We start from the raw sequence: 18,029 nt of genomic DNA on the forward strand, positions 1-18,029 counted from the left end.
CCTATACTGCTCCTTATCACGCTAAGATACTCTAAGTAAACTTCACTAAGAAATCAAGCCTGAGATATCAGTGGTTTAACCAAATCAATAGTTACTTCTTGGTTGCAAGTTATCCCTAATCTTTACTGACAGATGGGAAGTGGAGAGCTTCTCCATTTGCTCAGTGACCAACCGGGGCTGACAGTTTCTATCTTTCTTTTTGGTACCAACTGGAAGACAGGGCTCTGTCCTCCATTGCAGGGTAGAAGAGAAGGAGAGGAAATCATACAAGTGATTAAGGTCATCAATTAAGTCACTCAGAAGCAATTAAGGTGACCTATGTCTCTTCTGCTCATAGCCCTTGACCATACCTAGTCAGATGGTCCTGAAACAGCCAAATAACTGGGCAATATGGGCCTCTTGAAAAAATGTAGCCTTCATATGCCCAGAAAATAAAAATATATTGAACACTAGTCTACCTCTTTTATCTCAGTCCTTTTTTAACTATATGCAAATATATATTTATTTAATATATATGTGTGTATGCATGTATACATACATTTATGAATATATTTACACATGTGTACATGTACACACATATGTGTGTATAGTGTGTGTATATATGTATGTCCTGGAGCTCATTCTGTATTAGTAATTATATCTCTGATTTTAAAGGCTAAGTAATGTCTCATTGTATGAAAATATCAAATTTTACTTACCTAGTCCTACACTGGGTTGTTTCCAGTCTTTTGCCAGTATAAAATGCTGTAGTGAATACCTTTTGTGAACAAGTACAAGCATGTTACTGGAATGTATTTCTGGAAATGAAATTTCTACAGCAAATTGTATGTTCATATAAAATTTTGAAACATATATTAAAACCATTGATATTTTTGGGGTACTGGGTGGCTCAGTCAGTTAAGTGTCTGCATTTGGCTCAGGTCATGATCTCAGCATCCTGGGGTTGAGCTCTGAGTCGAGCTCCCCACTAAGAGGGGAGTCTGCTGCTCCCTCTCCCTCTGCCCCTACCCCAACTCATGATCTCTCAAATAAATAAATACATCTTTTAAAAAATTTTATATTCTTTCATATGTATTATCTGCATCTTCAGTACATTTATCTCCGTTTTTGATTTGTTGGAACTGATTTATGTGTTTTGATTTCTGAAAATTCATGTTGAATTATTTGGTACATAGATATTAATAACTATTGTATCTTCATAACAAAGTGCATTCCTTAATACATTTCAAAGGCCTGCATTTAATTTCGGTTTTATTAAGAATGTGATCCTTGAATGGGAGAAGATATTTGCAAATGACATATCAGATAAAGGGCTAGCATCCAAAATCTATAAAAAACTTATCAAACTCAACATCTAAAGAACAATCCAATCAAGAAATGGGTGGAAGATGTGAACAGACATTTCTCCAAAGAAGACATACAAATGGCCAACAGACACATAAAAAAATGCTCCACGTAACTCAGCATCAGGAAAATACAAATCAAAACCACTATAAGATAACACTTCACACCTGTAAAAATGGCTGAAATTAACAAGTCAGGAGATGACGATGTTGGTGAGGTTACATAAAAAGGGGAACCCTCTTACACTGTTGGTGGGAAAGCAAGCTGGTGCAGCCACTCTGAAAAACAGTACGGAGGTTCCTCAAAAAGTTGAAAATAGGGCTACTCAAGACCCAGCAATTACTCTAGTAAGTATTTACCCCAAAACAAATGTAGTGATCTGAAGGGGCATCTGTATCCTGATGTTTATAGCAGCAATGTCCACAATAGGCAGACTATGGAAAGAGCCCAGATGTCCAACATCAGATGAATGGATAAAGAAGATGTGGTATATAAACAATGGAATACTACTGAGCCATAAAAAAAAAAAAAAGAAATCTTGCTATTAAAAAAAAAAAATCTTGCTATTTGCAACAATGTGGATAGGACTAGAGGGTATTATGTTAAGTGAAATAAGTCCATTAGAGAAAGATAATTCTCATATGATTTCACTTCTATGTAGAATTTAAGAAACAAAACAGAGGATCCTAGGGGAAGAGAGGAAAAAGTAAAACAAGATGAAATCAGAGAGGGAGACAAACCATAAGAGACTAATCATAGGAAACAAACTGAGGATTGCTGGATAGGAGATGGGTGATAAAAGGAGCACTGGGTTTATAGAGACTGTTAATCACTGGCCTTTGAAACAAATAATACAGATGTTAATTAATTGAATTTAAATAAAAAAAGAAAAACTTAAAAAAGGTGACCCTGTTTTCATTTTGTTGGTATTGTTATTGTCCTTCTTTTTATCTCTGGATTCTGTAGCAACTTTATTTTGTATCCAGCATGGTATTAAATTTTGCTTTGGAATTCAATTTAATTATTTTCTGTTAGACAAATTGAATCAGTTTACAGTAATTATCTTTTTTTTTGTTTTTTTTTTTGTACAGTAATTATCAAATTCCATCTTTGTTTTACCATATGTTAGTGTTGTTTTCCACTCTTAAAAAGCCTTGTGATTTATTTTATTTCCTTTGTTTCTACATTTACTTCTTCTTATAATTAGGAAGAACGTGAATTTTTAGTACTTCCTTTTTCAGCTATCACTTTATATAACATATACACTATCATGTATTTACTAGTATTTATTAATTTCCTAATATAAGCAGTGATAAAAGTAATACAATTCATTTTCTCTTCCTTTCTTTACTCATTTTGATTAATGATATCATGAATTGATTCTTAGTTCTAATAATTATGAATTATAGAGGATATATTTTGGTACCTTAGATTTAAAATTAGAGGAAATTCAGAGCTCCTACACTGTCTTACACTCTTTTCTGTTCCACATTCACTTTTTATTAGTTTTATAAATTTCTACCTTGTCAGAGGATAAAAAATATATATTCTTTTATCATCCATCCTAAATTTATTTTATGTGGAATTCGTAGTCATATGTAAATCCTCTTGTATATTAAATTTTTATTTTTAGAAATATATCCTTTAGGTTCTAGAAAATTCTACAGAGTGGGACTCATGGGAACAACATTCTTAACTTTTTTCAGGATCTTAACTATTTTTTATCTATCTTTAATTTTTTGTCCAAACTGGAGCACTTCAGAGTGAGAGTGGGATGCCACTAATAACTATATCAGAACAATGGGTTTTAATCAGCCATATCTCAAGCTAATAAAGATGTATAGACATTCCACTTGATTGTCAGTGTATAATTTTAATATAAACATTACAATATTCATCTTTTTTCTAAAACAACACTCTTTCTAAAAGTTCTTTTTAAATTTTATTTCAGAAATAAAACATTCTGTAAGCTATAAATGGTAAACTAATAAAACTCTGAGACAAAATAAGCTTTTGATTATATTTTAGAAAAATGTTTCATTCCATTATTTTATCTCCCACCCCCCAACTTTGAGGACTACTAATATATATACATGTTGGATTTCCATTTTCTTTCTCTCATATCTGTATTTTTTCCCTAAACTTAAAAAACTATTGATATATTTCTATTACATTGTTCCTAGGTTTATTATTTTTATTCTCTATCCTACTCATATTTTTTTACATTGTATCCTCTTTCTTATGATGCTTCCAATTTTGCCATCATTTATATTATTATTTTATTTTTTTCTTCTCAAACTTTCCTGAACTCTGGTAGCTCATATTCAGTCTCCTATGCATGATTCTTTTCAAGGCACTTATGTTTCTGCTTTGTGCTCTCTATATAAATACAGAAATGATTATTTCATATGTTTTTCCCACTATTTATGGTCATTTGGATTATTCAGTCACAATTTACAGTATAAATATTCTTATATTAGTCTTTCACATTTTGTTTCTTTATTTGGATAGTATATTTCAAATCATCTCTTCCTTTTTAAAATAATACACATCTTTGAATCCATTGAGTTTTCTCTAAAAAAGTAATTTGTAGAAGTTTATTGTAGAAATCATGTCAAGTCTTGCTCTAGGCTAATTTTTTTCCCCTTGTGACTTAGGAAATTATATGTGAGTTTTTCACTTTTTATTTCATTCTAGACATTGGAGATAGATAGTTGTGGTAATAATGAAACCTACTGTCTTATCCTAACTTTTGTATCTCTGTGAAATTTTTGCATTTCATTCTTATCTTTAATAAATATTTTCACTGGATGTAGAAATATCGGTTGAGAGATTTCTTTAAAACATTTTGTAGGGAAACCTGTGTAGCTCAATTGATTAATCATCTATCTGCTTTCAGCTCCCAGCTTAAGGAGTCTGCATCTCCCTCTCCCTCTGCCCCTCCTCCCTGCTGTGCATACACACACACACTCTCTCTCTTTCTCTCTCAAATCAATAAATAAATTCTTAAAAAAAAAATAAAAAATTGAACATTTTGTAGGTGACATTCCATTATCCTCTATCTCCTTTTCTCTAATGAGAAATCAACAATAATTTATATCATTGTTCTCTTATATGCAGTGTGTCTTTTTGTTGTCTCCTTTCAACATTTTTCTCTTTATCTCTGGTTTTCCTCCGTTTGATTGTAATGTATCCAGTGAGGTTTTCTTAGTAATTATCTTGGTTAGTATTCAATAGTTATTCATAAATATCCTAATTGAAATAATTATTTAATTTTTTAAATTGTATTTGGAAAATATTCTTTTTTAAAAAATATGGAACACTTCATGAATTTGCATGTCATCCTTGTATAGGAGCCATGCTAATTTTCTCTGTATCATTGCATTTGGAAAATATTCTGTTATGTATTTAATATTCTTTCTTTATTCTCTGTCCCTTTTTCTATTTATATTCTAATTGCATATGTATTACCATTTGCATATGAATGGACAAAGTATACGAATGGATAAAGACAAAATGAAAAATGTTAGTATTGTACAAAATAGCCTTTAGGGTAAAAAACATTAATAGAAAATATTGAGGATTAGTTCATAATAATAAAAAATTTAATTTACCAAGAACTAATAATAATTTAAAACACTATGCACCTAAAACTATAGCCTAGGAGTATATAAGTAAAAATTTTCATAATCACAGAGGAGAGAAAAATCTCAGAAACATAGTGTAAAATCTTTACTATACTTCAGAACGTGAGAGAAAAATAAGAAAATAAACAAAACATCATTATGAAACAATCCTGTTGATTTCTATTCATACTATTTTGCCTTAAAGTCTATTTTATTTAATAATAGCATATCTATGTCAGCTTTCTTTTGCTTGTATATACATACTGTGTCTTTATTCATCCATTTGTCATCACTCTATATTCTTATATTTTATGTTTGTGTCTTACAAACAATTTACAGTTGGACTTTTAAAAAAAATATGTTATTTATCTATTCATAAGAGACATACAGAGAGAGACAGAGACACAGGTAGAGGGTGAAGCAGGCTCCCTCTGGGGAGCCTGATGAGGAACTTGATCCCAGGACCCTGACACTACGACCTGAGCCAAAGGCACACTCAAACCACTGAGCCACCCAGGTGCCCTACAGTTGGACTTTTAAATCCAATCTCAAATATTGCTATTCTAATTAGTATATTTATTCTATTTATTTAATATCAGTCATGTTAGTTGTATATTCACTGATTTTTGTTTTCTGCTTTTTCCATCTATTCTATTTCAATTTCTTCTTTTATGTTACTTTTAAGATTTTTGTTTTTATTTGTTTATATTTTTTAAAAATCTTGAATGCACTCTTTCAATTAGTTGTCAGAGTGTAATAGTAAGATATAAGAAAATCTGTATACTTAGTCTTTGGTCCCTCATTCCAAGCACAGATTTAGTTAATCACCCATAGTCAATGATTTAATAAATAATGCCTATATAATGGAGTTTCCATAAAAACCCTCAAGAGTAGTATTTGGAGAGCTTTCAGGTTGGCCAGCATATTGAGGTGCACACCTAGAGAGGGGATGGGAATTTTGTGCCGCTTTGCTTGTGTGTTCTTGTGCCTCTTTGTTGGGTTTGACTGTTCTTGAGATGTGTTTTTTATAATACACCAGTGAGAGTAGTAAAGAGTCTTCCTGAGTTCTGTGAGCTGTTATAAGAAATCATTGAACCTAAGGAGGGTATTGTGAGAACCCCCAATTTATAGCTGATTGGTAATGAGTATAAGAGGCTCAGGACTTGTGATTGACCTCTAAAGTTGGGGAAAGTCTAGTGGGTCTGAGTCCCTAACCTGCGGGGTTTGCCTTAACTCTAGTAGTTGGTGTCAGAATTTAATTGAATTTTAGGACACCCATGGTGTTCAGAGAGTTGGAGAATTGGTTATTGGTGTGGGAAAAAATCCACTCATTGGTGTTAGAAATACTGTGTATAAAAACAGTTCATTCACGGAAGTTACAAAATGTGTACAAAACTAGTTAAAGTCTAAATTACCAAACCCTAACAATTCCACAACCCCTCTCCCCCATAAGAATCATAAACATTTTGTCTTCACTGGATCTCTCCTGTTTACTGTTATTTTTGTCATATTTTCTACTTTTTTTTCTTGTTTAATAAACCCTGGTGTTAAACCAGTGTGGCTATGATGCTTCAGGATGTGTTAGATTGCTGGTTTCCTTTTGTTTCAACCTTACAGTGCAGCATCTCAGCTTAATCTAGGAAGTCACTTCTAAGGCTGTATGACTTAGTCAGGCCCTGGCTCCAGACACATGATTGTTTCTACCAGACCCCAAAACTGAAGCCAACTTCTGAGTGGATAAATCTTGTACTGCATCAACTTCAGTGTTTGTGTTCTCCACTGGCTTATATGGAACCTCCTTTCCCTTTTGTTCTGACATGTACTTTATTACCTTCGGAAAATTTTTATGTTCCGAAAAAATGTATATTTTAAATCAAGCAGTGTTCATTGTTTTCAGTAAGAGAGAGACCTAATTTATAATGACTGTACCCCTGCCCCTGGAATTCAGTGTCAAGAAGGAACATTTATGATGTTTTCTAGGAAGGTCCCAGTTAATATTTTTAAGTAATAATTTAACCCATAACTATCTCACATATGCATATCAATTCCTATAATGTGGGAATCCTTTACAGTCTACATGAAGTGGAGGCTTCTTCAATCACAACTATCCACAACAATCAATCTCCCTCTCTTCCTCCCTATTTCCCTCTTCCCTGTATGTGCTCCTAAGTTGTCTCCACGTTGTTAGTAGCATAAGAATAGGGTTCTTTTATATTCATTTTATTTTATGCATTATTTATATATATATATATTTATTTCATTGTACACCTATAGCAACTAGAAAGGTGTACAGAATAAAAACATTCAGTATCTCCTTACAATAAATAACATTTTCTACACTAGAATATCGTCATGATGAAAACAAAGTTAACATTTTTCGATTAAATTCATTTTATGCCGTAATTTATAGTGATCTTTCCTGAACTATTACAATTAGAATATTGTACTTCTCTAGAAAAAATGAAAAAAATACTTGAAGGTCAGCAAAAAAAGCACATTAATATGGATAAAATTCTGATGTTCATTAGGTTTTTTAAGTACAGAGATTTATTTTAATTTTGCTGTGAATGTATATGATGTATATGCTACTCAAGTATATTGCATTTAAGGTATTTCACAGTTCAACATGAAAATGTCAAGTTATTTTGGAGTTCACATCATTCTTGAAGAAGAGAGAATAACTTTAATCCTATTATTTCAACATTCTTTTTTCATAATAATTTTGTGGAACACCTATATACTCTGTGTGATTCCTTTCTAACTGAAACAATAGATTATAGTTTGACAAACCAATTTTTTTTTCAGTCAGGTTTCAGTTCACTTTAAAGAGAATTGCTTTTATCCCTTCCTTATAAAGGAACCTATTATGATGTTTGAAGTTAAACAAAATGACCTAGTAGAAAATATGTCACTTTAGAACTACAAGATTTGTGATTTAAGATATCATTCTGAATTTTCAGAATATGATGGAAACATTGTTTCAAATGTCCTTTAAAAATGTCTTACTGAATTCACAGAGAAGCAATAGTATTTATTTTTTTAATTGTTAAGATATTTACAAAAAGAATTTATATACCTGGTTAAATTGCTCAGTAAAATGCAATGTTAGTATAACTCAAGACCCTTTTACTTACTTAAGAAATGAATCCTGTATTTGTACAGCTAAAGTAGAGTTATAAGTTTTAAATTGCAAATTATAAAACTGGAGAAGGTTTAATTTAAATAGAATAGAAGAGATCAACTAGTCAGACTCTTGAATTTAAATAAGAACAAATTGAGGCTTAGTGTAGATAGAAGAATAATAAAATTAATGGCTTAAATAAAAGTTTAAGAATTAACCATAATTCTTTTATTTGTTTTATTAATAGAAATATTACAGTGTTATTTAAACTTTAAAAAGTTATTGATTTAGAACCTTTTAGAAATGGAAAGACACATCTCTGACATTAATAACAGATACTTCCTTCTAGTGCAGAAACAGTGCATCCATATGTTGTTTCTTTACTTAAAAATTCATATATCTAGCATGTAGAAGAGAAGAGAGAACTTGAATATGATCATCTGTGTGTTCAAGTTAAAATTTCTCCCAATTATTTCAGCAGCTATATATTTGGGGGATAATCATCACAGTTTTGCTTCCCAGGGCCTTTGTATATGATTTTTTTTCAGGTTGTGGACTGCACAACCCTAGCTTGCAGCATTTACACTGAAATTGAATGTAACAGTGGCCAATGGATCATGCAGAGCATAAACAACAGGACCTCAGTCAATCTTTCTTCCAAAAATTAGCTATTATTCTGTATTTAGAGTTATATAGTTTTCAGTCTTGCTTCACACATGCATCCTTAATTTATCAAACAGCAATTCATTAGCAGTATGAAGCAGAATAACCTATTTTTTCTTGAAGTACAGTCTTCAGCCACTCTGAGATTCTCTTCTATTCTCAAGCCCCCATAATTAAACTTATTTAATATTTATGGATTTATTTTTTTTAAGATTTTTATTTATTTATACATGAGAGACACACAGAGAGAGAGAGGCAAAGACATAGGCAGAGGGAAAAGCATGTTCCTTCACTGTGAGAGCCTGATTCGGGACTCAATTCCAGGACCCTGAGATCATGCCCTGAGCTGCAGGCAGATGCTCAACCCCTGATCCACCAAGGCATCCCCATATTTATGGATTTATGAGACAGTTTTGGTAAATTCTGTCTAGAAAAAACCCACACATAAGTAATCAATTAATTTACAGCAAAGGAGCCAAGCATATACAATAGGGAAAGGACAGTTTCTTCAATAATTGGTGCTGGAGGGATGCCTGGGTGGCTCAATGGTTGAACATCTGCCTCCAGCCCAGAGCATGATCCTGGGGTCCTGTGATCTAGTTCTGCATTGGGTTCCCCATAGGGAGCCTGCTTCTCCCTCTGCTTATGTCTCTGCCAGTCTCTTTCTGTGTCTCGTATGAATAGATAAAATCTTAAAGTAAAATAAAATAAAACAAAATAAAATAAAAGGCGCTGGTTCAGTGGACATCCATATGCAAAAGAATGAAACTAGACTACTGTCTTGTTCCATACACAAAAAGTAACTCAAAATAAAGATTGAACATAAGATATAAAACCATTAAATCTGAAAGAAAAACCATAAGTGGTAATCTTGACATAAGTCTTGACAATGAATTTTTAATTTTTATAATTTTTATTTATTTTTATATTTTTGAGAGAGAGAGAGAAAAAGTGCATGAGCAGAGAGGGGCAGGGTGAGAGAAATCTTAAGCAGGACCCATTCCTGGTGTAGAGCCCAACACGGGGCTTGATCTCACAACCCTGAACCAAAGTCAAGAGTTGGATACTTAACAACTGAGCCACCCAGTTGGCAATCATTTTTTTAATCTGGCACCAAAAACAAAAGCAGCACAAGCAAAAATAAACATGTGACTACATCAAATTAAAAAGCCTCCTCACAGTAAGGTAACCATCAATGAAATGGAAAGGGATCCTATGAAGAGGGAGAAAATAATTGCAAATCATATTTCTGATTAGGGACTTATATTGAAAATATGTAAAGAACTCATACAACTCAGGAGCAAAAGAAATCTGATTTAAAAATAGGCAGAGGATCTGAAATGACATTTTTTTTCAAAGAAGACATACAGATGGCCAACAGGTACATGAAAATATCCTCAACAATATTAATCATCAGCGAAATGCAAGTCAAAACCATGGGGTATTACTCCCAGCAGTTAGAATGGCTTTATTCAAGAAGATGAGAAATAACAAGTGTTGGCAATGATGTGAAGAAGAGGGAATCCTTGTGCACTGTTGATGCGAATGCAGATTGGTGCAATTATTACGTAAAACATTAGGTTTGTCTCAAAAAACTAAAAATAGAATTGCTATATGACCCAACAATGGGTATTTATGTAAAGAGAGCAAAAACTCTAATTGGGAAAGAAAAAATGCACCCCCATGTTTATTGCAACATTATTTATAATAGCCAAGATATGGGAAAAAAACAAAACAAACAGTGTTCATCAATGGATAAAGAAATAAAATATGGGAAATAAATACAATGGAGTATTACCTGTAAAAATGAATTAAATCGTGCCATTTTCAACAACATGGACCCTGAGAACATCATCCTGAGCAAAATAAGTTAAACAGAGAAAGACAAATACTGTATTCTTTATATGTGGAATCTAAAATAAATTTAAAAAAAAGAAAAAGTCATAGATACAAAGAACAGATTTGTGGTTGCAAGAGGTGGGAGATAGGAGAAAAGAGTGAGTGATTTTTTATTTTAGTTTAAATAAATTGCTAAAAATTGTAAAAGCCCAAAACAATGGATTTACACGGGATCCCTGGGTGGCGCAGCGGTTTGGCGCCCGCCTTTGGCCCAGGGCGCGATCCTGGAGACCCGGGATCGAATCCCACATCAGGCTCCCAGTGCATGGAGCCTGCTTCTCCCTCTGCCTGTGTCTCTGCCTCTCTCTCTCTCTCTCTCTGTATGACTATCATAAATAAATAAATAAATAAAATTAAAAAAAAAAACAATGGATTTACATTTTCTTTTAACTTAATGCTTTGACAGTTCATACTGTCTTTAATTCAACTATTAAATGATGCAATACACGTGCAGTTCTTAGAGAAGTGCTTGGCACATAGTAAAGGCCACATAAATCTTAGTTACTATTGCTATTATTATGTAATTTTAAAGCTATCTGCGGCATCAACAACTGGTAATTATGTCCATTTTGTTCCAAATAATTAATGATTTTCTCCTTTGTTGAATATTATTTTAAAGCATTTTTGTTTTATATTTTCCCCTTTATTATTTGAATTCTTTGTATTATCCACACTCGACAAAACTATTTCTGAAACCATTAAGTATCTCTGACCTACTTCTCAACACCTTAGGTAGTTTTAAAAAATCTGTTCGTTCGTCCTTCATTCTTGCTACTTTTTTGTACATTATTATAGTTCAAACTCTTTTAGCAATTCTAACCATTGTCAATATTTATTTGTTGTCTCATAAAATCAGTGTTTATTTAACCATCATTTATCATATATTTGTCCATCTTTCTGTGTCCTCAATCATTCCTTTATGATTCAGTTACCTTATTTCTAAAGAATGTCCTTTTATGGAAAAATCATTAGTATAGTATTTTTCAGAATTTTCATCAAAACAGGTATATGTACTTTTTACCCTTCAGTAGTAACTTAGCTGGCTCTGGAATCTCAGGTGACGAGTTGTTTTCTTTCAATATTTGAAGATGTTTTTTCAATGCTTTTTGGCTTTTCTTTTTGTTGTTGAGAAGTTTATTGTCAACATCACTGTTTCTATATTGCTGAAGTTTTTCTGTTTGTTGTAAATAGATCTTTGTTTTTGAAGTTACAATTTCTGTTTATCAGGATTTATTGACTGATTATTTATTGATTGATGAGGTTTATTTTTAATTATCATGTTGAGGAAGTATTGTGCTTCATGAATATGAGGATTCATGTCTTTTATGAAATCTGGACCATTCTTTGTCATTTACTCTGGATATTACATCTCTGCCCTTGTCTTTCTTTCCTTTCAGGACTCCAAATAGATATTCATTAGAAGATTTGATGCTTTTCATCATGACCCTGTACCTGATTTGACATTTCTTATTTATTTCCCTTTGCTACCTTCTTTGTAATGTTCACAGGTTGACATTTCATTACATATTTATTATGATATTGGCTATTCTAGTTTTAAAAAATTACATTTTTATTTCAAAAGTTACCTGCTTTTCTAATATGACTTCCCTTTATTTTTGTGTCTTTACTCATTTTATATTTCTGTTTTAAAATCTCAATTAGGGGCACCTGTGTGGCTCAGTTATACATCTGTCTTTGGCTCAGGTCATGATCCTGGAGTCCTGGGATGTAGCTCTGCATCAGGCTCCCTGCTCAGCAGGGAGTTTGCTTCTCCTGTCACTAACCCTTCTCAAGCTTGCTCTCTGTCTCTCTCTCAAATAAATATCTAAAATCTTAAAAAAAATGTCAATTAGAATTTCATTAACTGAAGTTCTCAGATGTCTATTCTGAGGGTTTTTTTAGGAGCCTTATAAAGAAGACTTTATATATGGAAATGCAGCAAAATCTGAGAATGTTTCCCACTGTAGCAGATAATCTTTTACTTTTGTTGAAAGCAACTGATATTTGTGTTAATTTCTCACTCAGAGTTTTCAGAAAGCCTAAGTGGGCATATATTATAATAAGAGATTCCTTTAAAAACAAACAAACAAACAAACAAACAAACCAAGGATCCTTGTCAAGGCAAACAAACTTCCTTCTACTCACTCTGGGCTAGTGGAATTTTTTTCTCAGCCTATTCTCTCTGTTGTGGGTTAGCTTTCCAAGAGTCCTGGCTTTACACCATAATCTTAGTTAAGATTTCAGTTTTACAGAGGCCCTAGCTTAATGTGCTGTCACTGTATTTCAGCTTCCTCTTGATTTGGAGGCTTAGATGGCTTTTCTTATTTTCCAAAGAATTTAGTTCTATATTTAAAAAAGTGACTTCTATACTACATCTTTCATTTCAAGATACTCATATTGTTATTCTCAGATTATTAGTTATATTGATATAACCATTAATTAGTACAAGATGTTTTGTTCATTTGAAAGAATAATCTTATTGTGTTTAGCCACTTTAAAGGAGATTTTTTTAGGACTGGAGGATGATAATATTATTATTTTCTGAGTCACTTAAAGTGTCCACATAAATTATTATTGCAAAACTTTTAATGTAACTTTAACCACAAAAGCAAGATAAACATGGAAATAGGATTACAAAATATAGAATTATATATGTGATTTAAATACACACTTTTTATATTAGTATATAAAGTTAAGCAGATATTTTATGTGAAGTTATAAGTCATTCTCAAGATTTATTTTGAAAATAAAAATAAAACATATATTTGAATAACGATGTACATGTAATGTTTTATATGGTTATAACAAATTATTTTTCTTTGGGAATTAAGTCAAGATAATGACTTTATAAATTCACATAAACACGAATTAATAAAACACGGGCACAAAACAGAGTAATGAAAACAATATATTTATTTGAAGTCTAATTACAAACATTGAATAAACTAAATTTCCAACATTAATATCAAAATATTAAGGTAAGTCTTTGCTGAGGGTCACATTGAGCTGCAAGGTGCTGCCGGGGTGTCTTTAGTCAGCACCAGGGCAGAAGACATCAAGTCCAAAATCAAGAACTACCAGACTGCCCCTTTTGATAGCCACTTCCCCAGCCAGACAGACTAGGAACTGCTGGCAGAACTACCTGGACTTCCACCACTGTGAGAAGGCAGTGACTGCTAAAGGGGGTGATGTCTCCAGGTCGAATGGTAGGCATGTGTACAAGTCCCTCTGCCCTGTATCCTGCTTCTTGGCCTGGGATGACCGCTGAGCAGAAGGCACATTTCCTGGGAAGATCTGAACTGACTACACCGATCTCTCCTGTGTCCTCCATCCTTCTCCCAGGGTGGTGAAGGAGGACCTGGGTACATGGTGATCCCCACCCAGGGATCCTGAATCATGGCTTAACTAATAATAAATACTCATTGGAAAAGTGTAAAAAAAAAATAAGGTAAATCCATTTCCTTGAGGAAGTAGTCATAATGAAATATTAAGTGGATATACAAGTTCCAAATATATATATATATATATATATATATATATATATATATATATGCATATATTTGTAATGCTTCCTTTCAGCATAATGTTAAAAGTATATATCTGTGGGTCAGGGTTTTGGATGTTTTACACTTTTATTTTAATATTTTGCTATACTTGCTAGATTTCCTTAGAATGAGTATGTATTTTTTTAATAATAATGAAAAACATTAGCTATTATAAAGTGTCTCTGTTTGGGTATTTTCCAACTTTTTGACAATTCAGATTGCATCTTTTAGTTTGCTTATTTTCTAGAAATAATTTTGTGGTTGTCACATACTAGTTTATCAAATATCCTAGGTGTAATAATGTGGCAAATTGATATTCTCACTGAGAGTTATTTATATTTTATTTACAACAACTGGATTTATGTGCTATATCTCAGGAAAGAATTGAAAAGGACATAAAACAAAGAAGTTCATTACTTCCTTGGAGTCCTCTATTTTAGCTATCTTTTATTTTATTACTTTATTCTGCCCTTTGAATTTTTCATATAATGTGAATGCCATGGAAATATTTCCGTGTTTAGCCACTATATTCAAATCAGAATGCATCTTAAATAATTGTGGGAAATTATAAACAACTTTGAAGGATAATGATCCTTTGTATTTTAAATCAGCTAATGAAATGCAAAATAATACTATTGTAACAATCTTAGGTTTTTAGATATTTGAAGTTTAAATATTTGAAAATTTTACTTATATTGTCATATATTAAATTAGCTTGATTTTTATAATTTGACTTGAAATTTCATACTCTTGAAACCACACCTTGTCCAAATAATTCTCACACAATTACTGTATCTTTAAGACTACTCCTTTGGTAATTATATTACTTTGATTACAAAAAGAGCTAAAGGGATCTTATAATGAGAAAATAAGGTGATCTATCTCTATTTCTATCCCTTTTTCCAATGCCAGTTCTCAGAAAAACACATCAGTTTCAATCATCTTGTACATCTAAAGACATAAACTCCATCCATCAAACTGGAATTTAAATAAAATTAACCAAAGAAGCAAATTACCAACTTTTTTTCCCAGGCTGCAATGTGAAACTTTCTGGGTATGCAGTTGCTAGCTAAAATAAATATTTCACTATTAGAAAAAAATTTCTCAGCTTTGCCATTTCTAGTTCTGAGAAAAATAATAGTACTTCCTTCTTAAAGTTATTTTAAGATTACATGACTTAATTTATGTAAATATTTTATTACTAAGGCAGGCACTTAGTAAATAACAATAACTATTATTGATGTCTGTCATTTTTGCTATTGCTTATAGAATGATATAAAGTTTTAAAACAAATATTTTGGGATCATCATTTCTTTTTCTTAAAAATTGCTATATACCTTGGAGTACTATATGAAATAACTTCCTCTGTTCCTGTGAGTACTTAAGGGATACCAAGTATGTCTGCCCGAGTACATTTTTTTTTTTTTTTTGGCTCAATATGAATGGCAGTGCAAGTGTTTGGGGAAATGGGAAATGGTAACTATATCGTGTACTTTTCCACCTCACAGTACACAGAGATCTCAGAGTAAATTTGGCACATCAAACAGCAGATGATCAAATTTGTTAACAGGAAAAGCATGTGTTATCTAATAATTTCATCATAGTTAATTTAACTGAAGCATGACCTTGGGGTGATTATGCTCTTTAGGACTTTTCAAAAGCACAGACATTCTCTAATTTATGAAGTTGTGAATGAACTCACTTCCTGTTATTTAATAGGAACATGCAACTGGCTTTAAGTACAGAACAATTGCTTTCTAAAACGAAATGAAATATATCATACCCAGAAATGAATCAAATTATGTATAATTGATATAACAGTGCCTAAATACATTCCCGCTGGGACATAATTCTATGTATTTGAAATTGAAAATATATATCACAGAGCAAATATGATAGTGTGAAGGTAGTGTTCTTAATTTAGTAAATATTAAAAAAAGCATTGCATAATTTGACATATGGTTTTTCTGTTTTTTAAAATAAACCTCAAAAGCTATGCATTTAACATAGTTTCTGTGTTTAAAAATAGTTATATCCAAATAAGTAATCAGGACTCTAGCAAGTGCTTTTGTAAGATTATTCATGGCTTGGGAAACAGTTGGATGCCATCAATAATTTTTAAATATATATATGTGTGTGTACATGTGTAGGTATTGTTTCTCAGCAGAGTAATAACCTTAAAACCTTCCAAGTTTTTAAGTCTCATTATAGTTATACTGAATATAAGCTAGAGGTTTACTTAATATGCTTTTCTGGGTTTAAAGGAAATTTCTGCCAATGGGAAGACTTTGGTTAGAGCTGCAAGCACTCCACAGAAATGCATGATAGAGACTGGGAAAATGTCACAGTGGTCTGGTTTTCCAGGAGTTTACTCGGGGGTCATGTGTATGAATAGCCTTAACTTGTATTGTGGAGGTAGAGATATACGGTTTTTACCTTCCTGCATTTTAAGTACCCTACATCATGAAGTTATAAATATTTGTTTTTAGGATCTAAAGAATAGAAAAGCATTTCCCTCAATCACTTTCTTCTGGCTATAAAATTTGTTTGAGGATCAGCTCCTTTGCTAATGTGGGAGTGTGTATGTATGTCTGTGTGTGTTATATTCAACTCTCACAGCATTCCAGGATAAAAATTCTATTATTTACTTTTATAAATTAGGAAACTGAAACAGAAAGGCTACGTGAGTGATGTAGGATCAGAGTCAAAATTTGCATCTGGTCCAGGATGGCTTCTCTAGGACCAACACATGTTCAGACTCTAGCAAGCAGGAAAGAGAAAAGGGACAGAGAAGTCATGTCCTATCCATTTGAGACCCACTCCAGAATTTGCAGAGTTCACTTTTGTACTCCATCCAGTTACCCAGAGGTTAGTGACATAGCCATGCTGAAGCGGTCTTTATTCAGACAGGGTGTTCTCACCTAAATTTTCTAACTAAAAGGAAGGAAAGCAGATTTTGGTGAAAAACTTCACAACAAATGTTCATCAAATTTTTCCATTTAACAATTTTTCTTATGCTTTCGAGTGTTTTTTATGACTTCATCAATGGAATCTGTCACCAAGAAGATTTGTGAATTAAAGATCCAATACTCTACATTTCTAATTGCTAATTTTCCTTAAGATTTAATTCCAGGAATGATCTCCTGATTTGGATTAATGAGGATTCACTCAAACATAATAGAAAAATATATACATTCGTCCATTAAATATTTGCAAAATGAACCTCATATGAACAAAAACCCAAAAACTTGAATTCATTTCCTATCTTGTGCTGGGAATTAAACATTTTCATGAGCAATTTCAGATGCAAAATTTGAGACAGTAGAGTTTAGGAGGTCTTAGAAGTATAAAAACAATTTTAATTCTTACTTTCCCACATATAAGCTGTATAACTGTGGGACTTAGATTTCTTATCTGTAAAGTATACCTAGAATAATAAAGGCTTTATAATGATTTTAAGAATATTAAACTTACTAAGGAATATATATGGGTGTACATATATATATTTTTTTTGACAAATCTGTGTGGCAGTCATACTTAATATACTGCTTGATAACTTTTTCCACTAAATTATGTATTATAAGCATGCATTTCATATATAATAAAGTGTCTACACTGATATTCTTAATTGATTTGTGGTGTCACATTCTGCTGATTTCAGGGCATATAGACCAGTGCTACTGATAAAACACACAAGAACTGGGAAGGGAAAAAAAGCAAGATGTCTGTGATTCATAGGTTACATGCCATTTACATTAAAAATCAAAGAACATTTGCAATAAATGATTTGAATTAATAAGAAACTTCGGTAGGTAGGTATTTACATTTATC

At 32.1% G+C, this 18,029-nt stretch overlaps 1 non-coding gene and 1 pseudogene across 1 annotated transcript; one reads left to right on the forward strand and one right to left on the reverse strand.

The window, feature by feature from the left end:
* Positions 1–1,519: 1,519 nt before the first annotated feature.
* LOC121488684 lies at positions 1,520–13,951 on the forward strand (annotated as a pseudogene).
* Positions 4,653–4,758, reverse strand: LOC121490209. The gene has a single exon (XR_005987542.1). It is a non-coding gene; the product is annotated as a U6 spliceosomal RNA (small nuclear RNA).
* Positions 13,952–18,029: the final 4,078 nt, after the last annotated feature.

Source organism: Vulpes lagopus, chromosome 4, assembly GCF_018345385.1.
Source record: "Vulpes lagopus strain Blue_001 chromosome 4, ASM1834538v1, whole genome shotgun sequence".
Classification (NCBI taxonomy): domain Eukaryota; kingdom Metazoa; phylum Chordata; class Mammalia; order Carnivora; family Canidae; genus Vulpes; species Vulpes lagopus.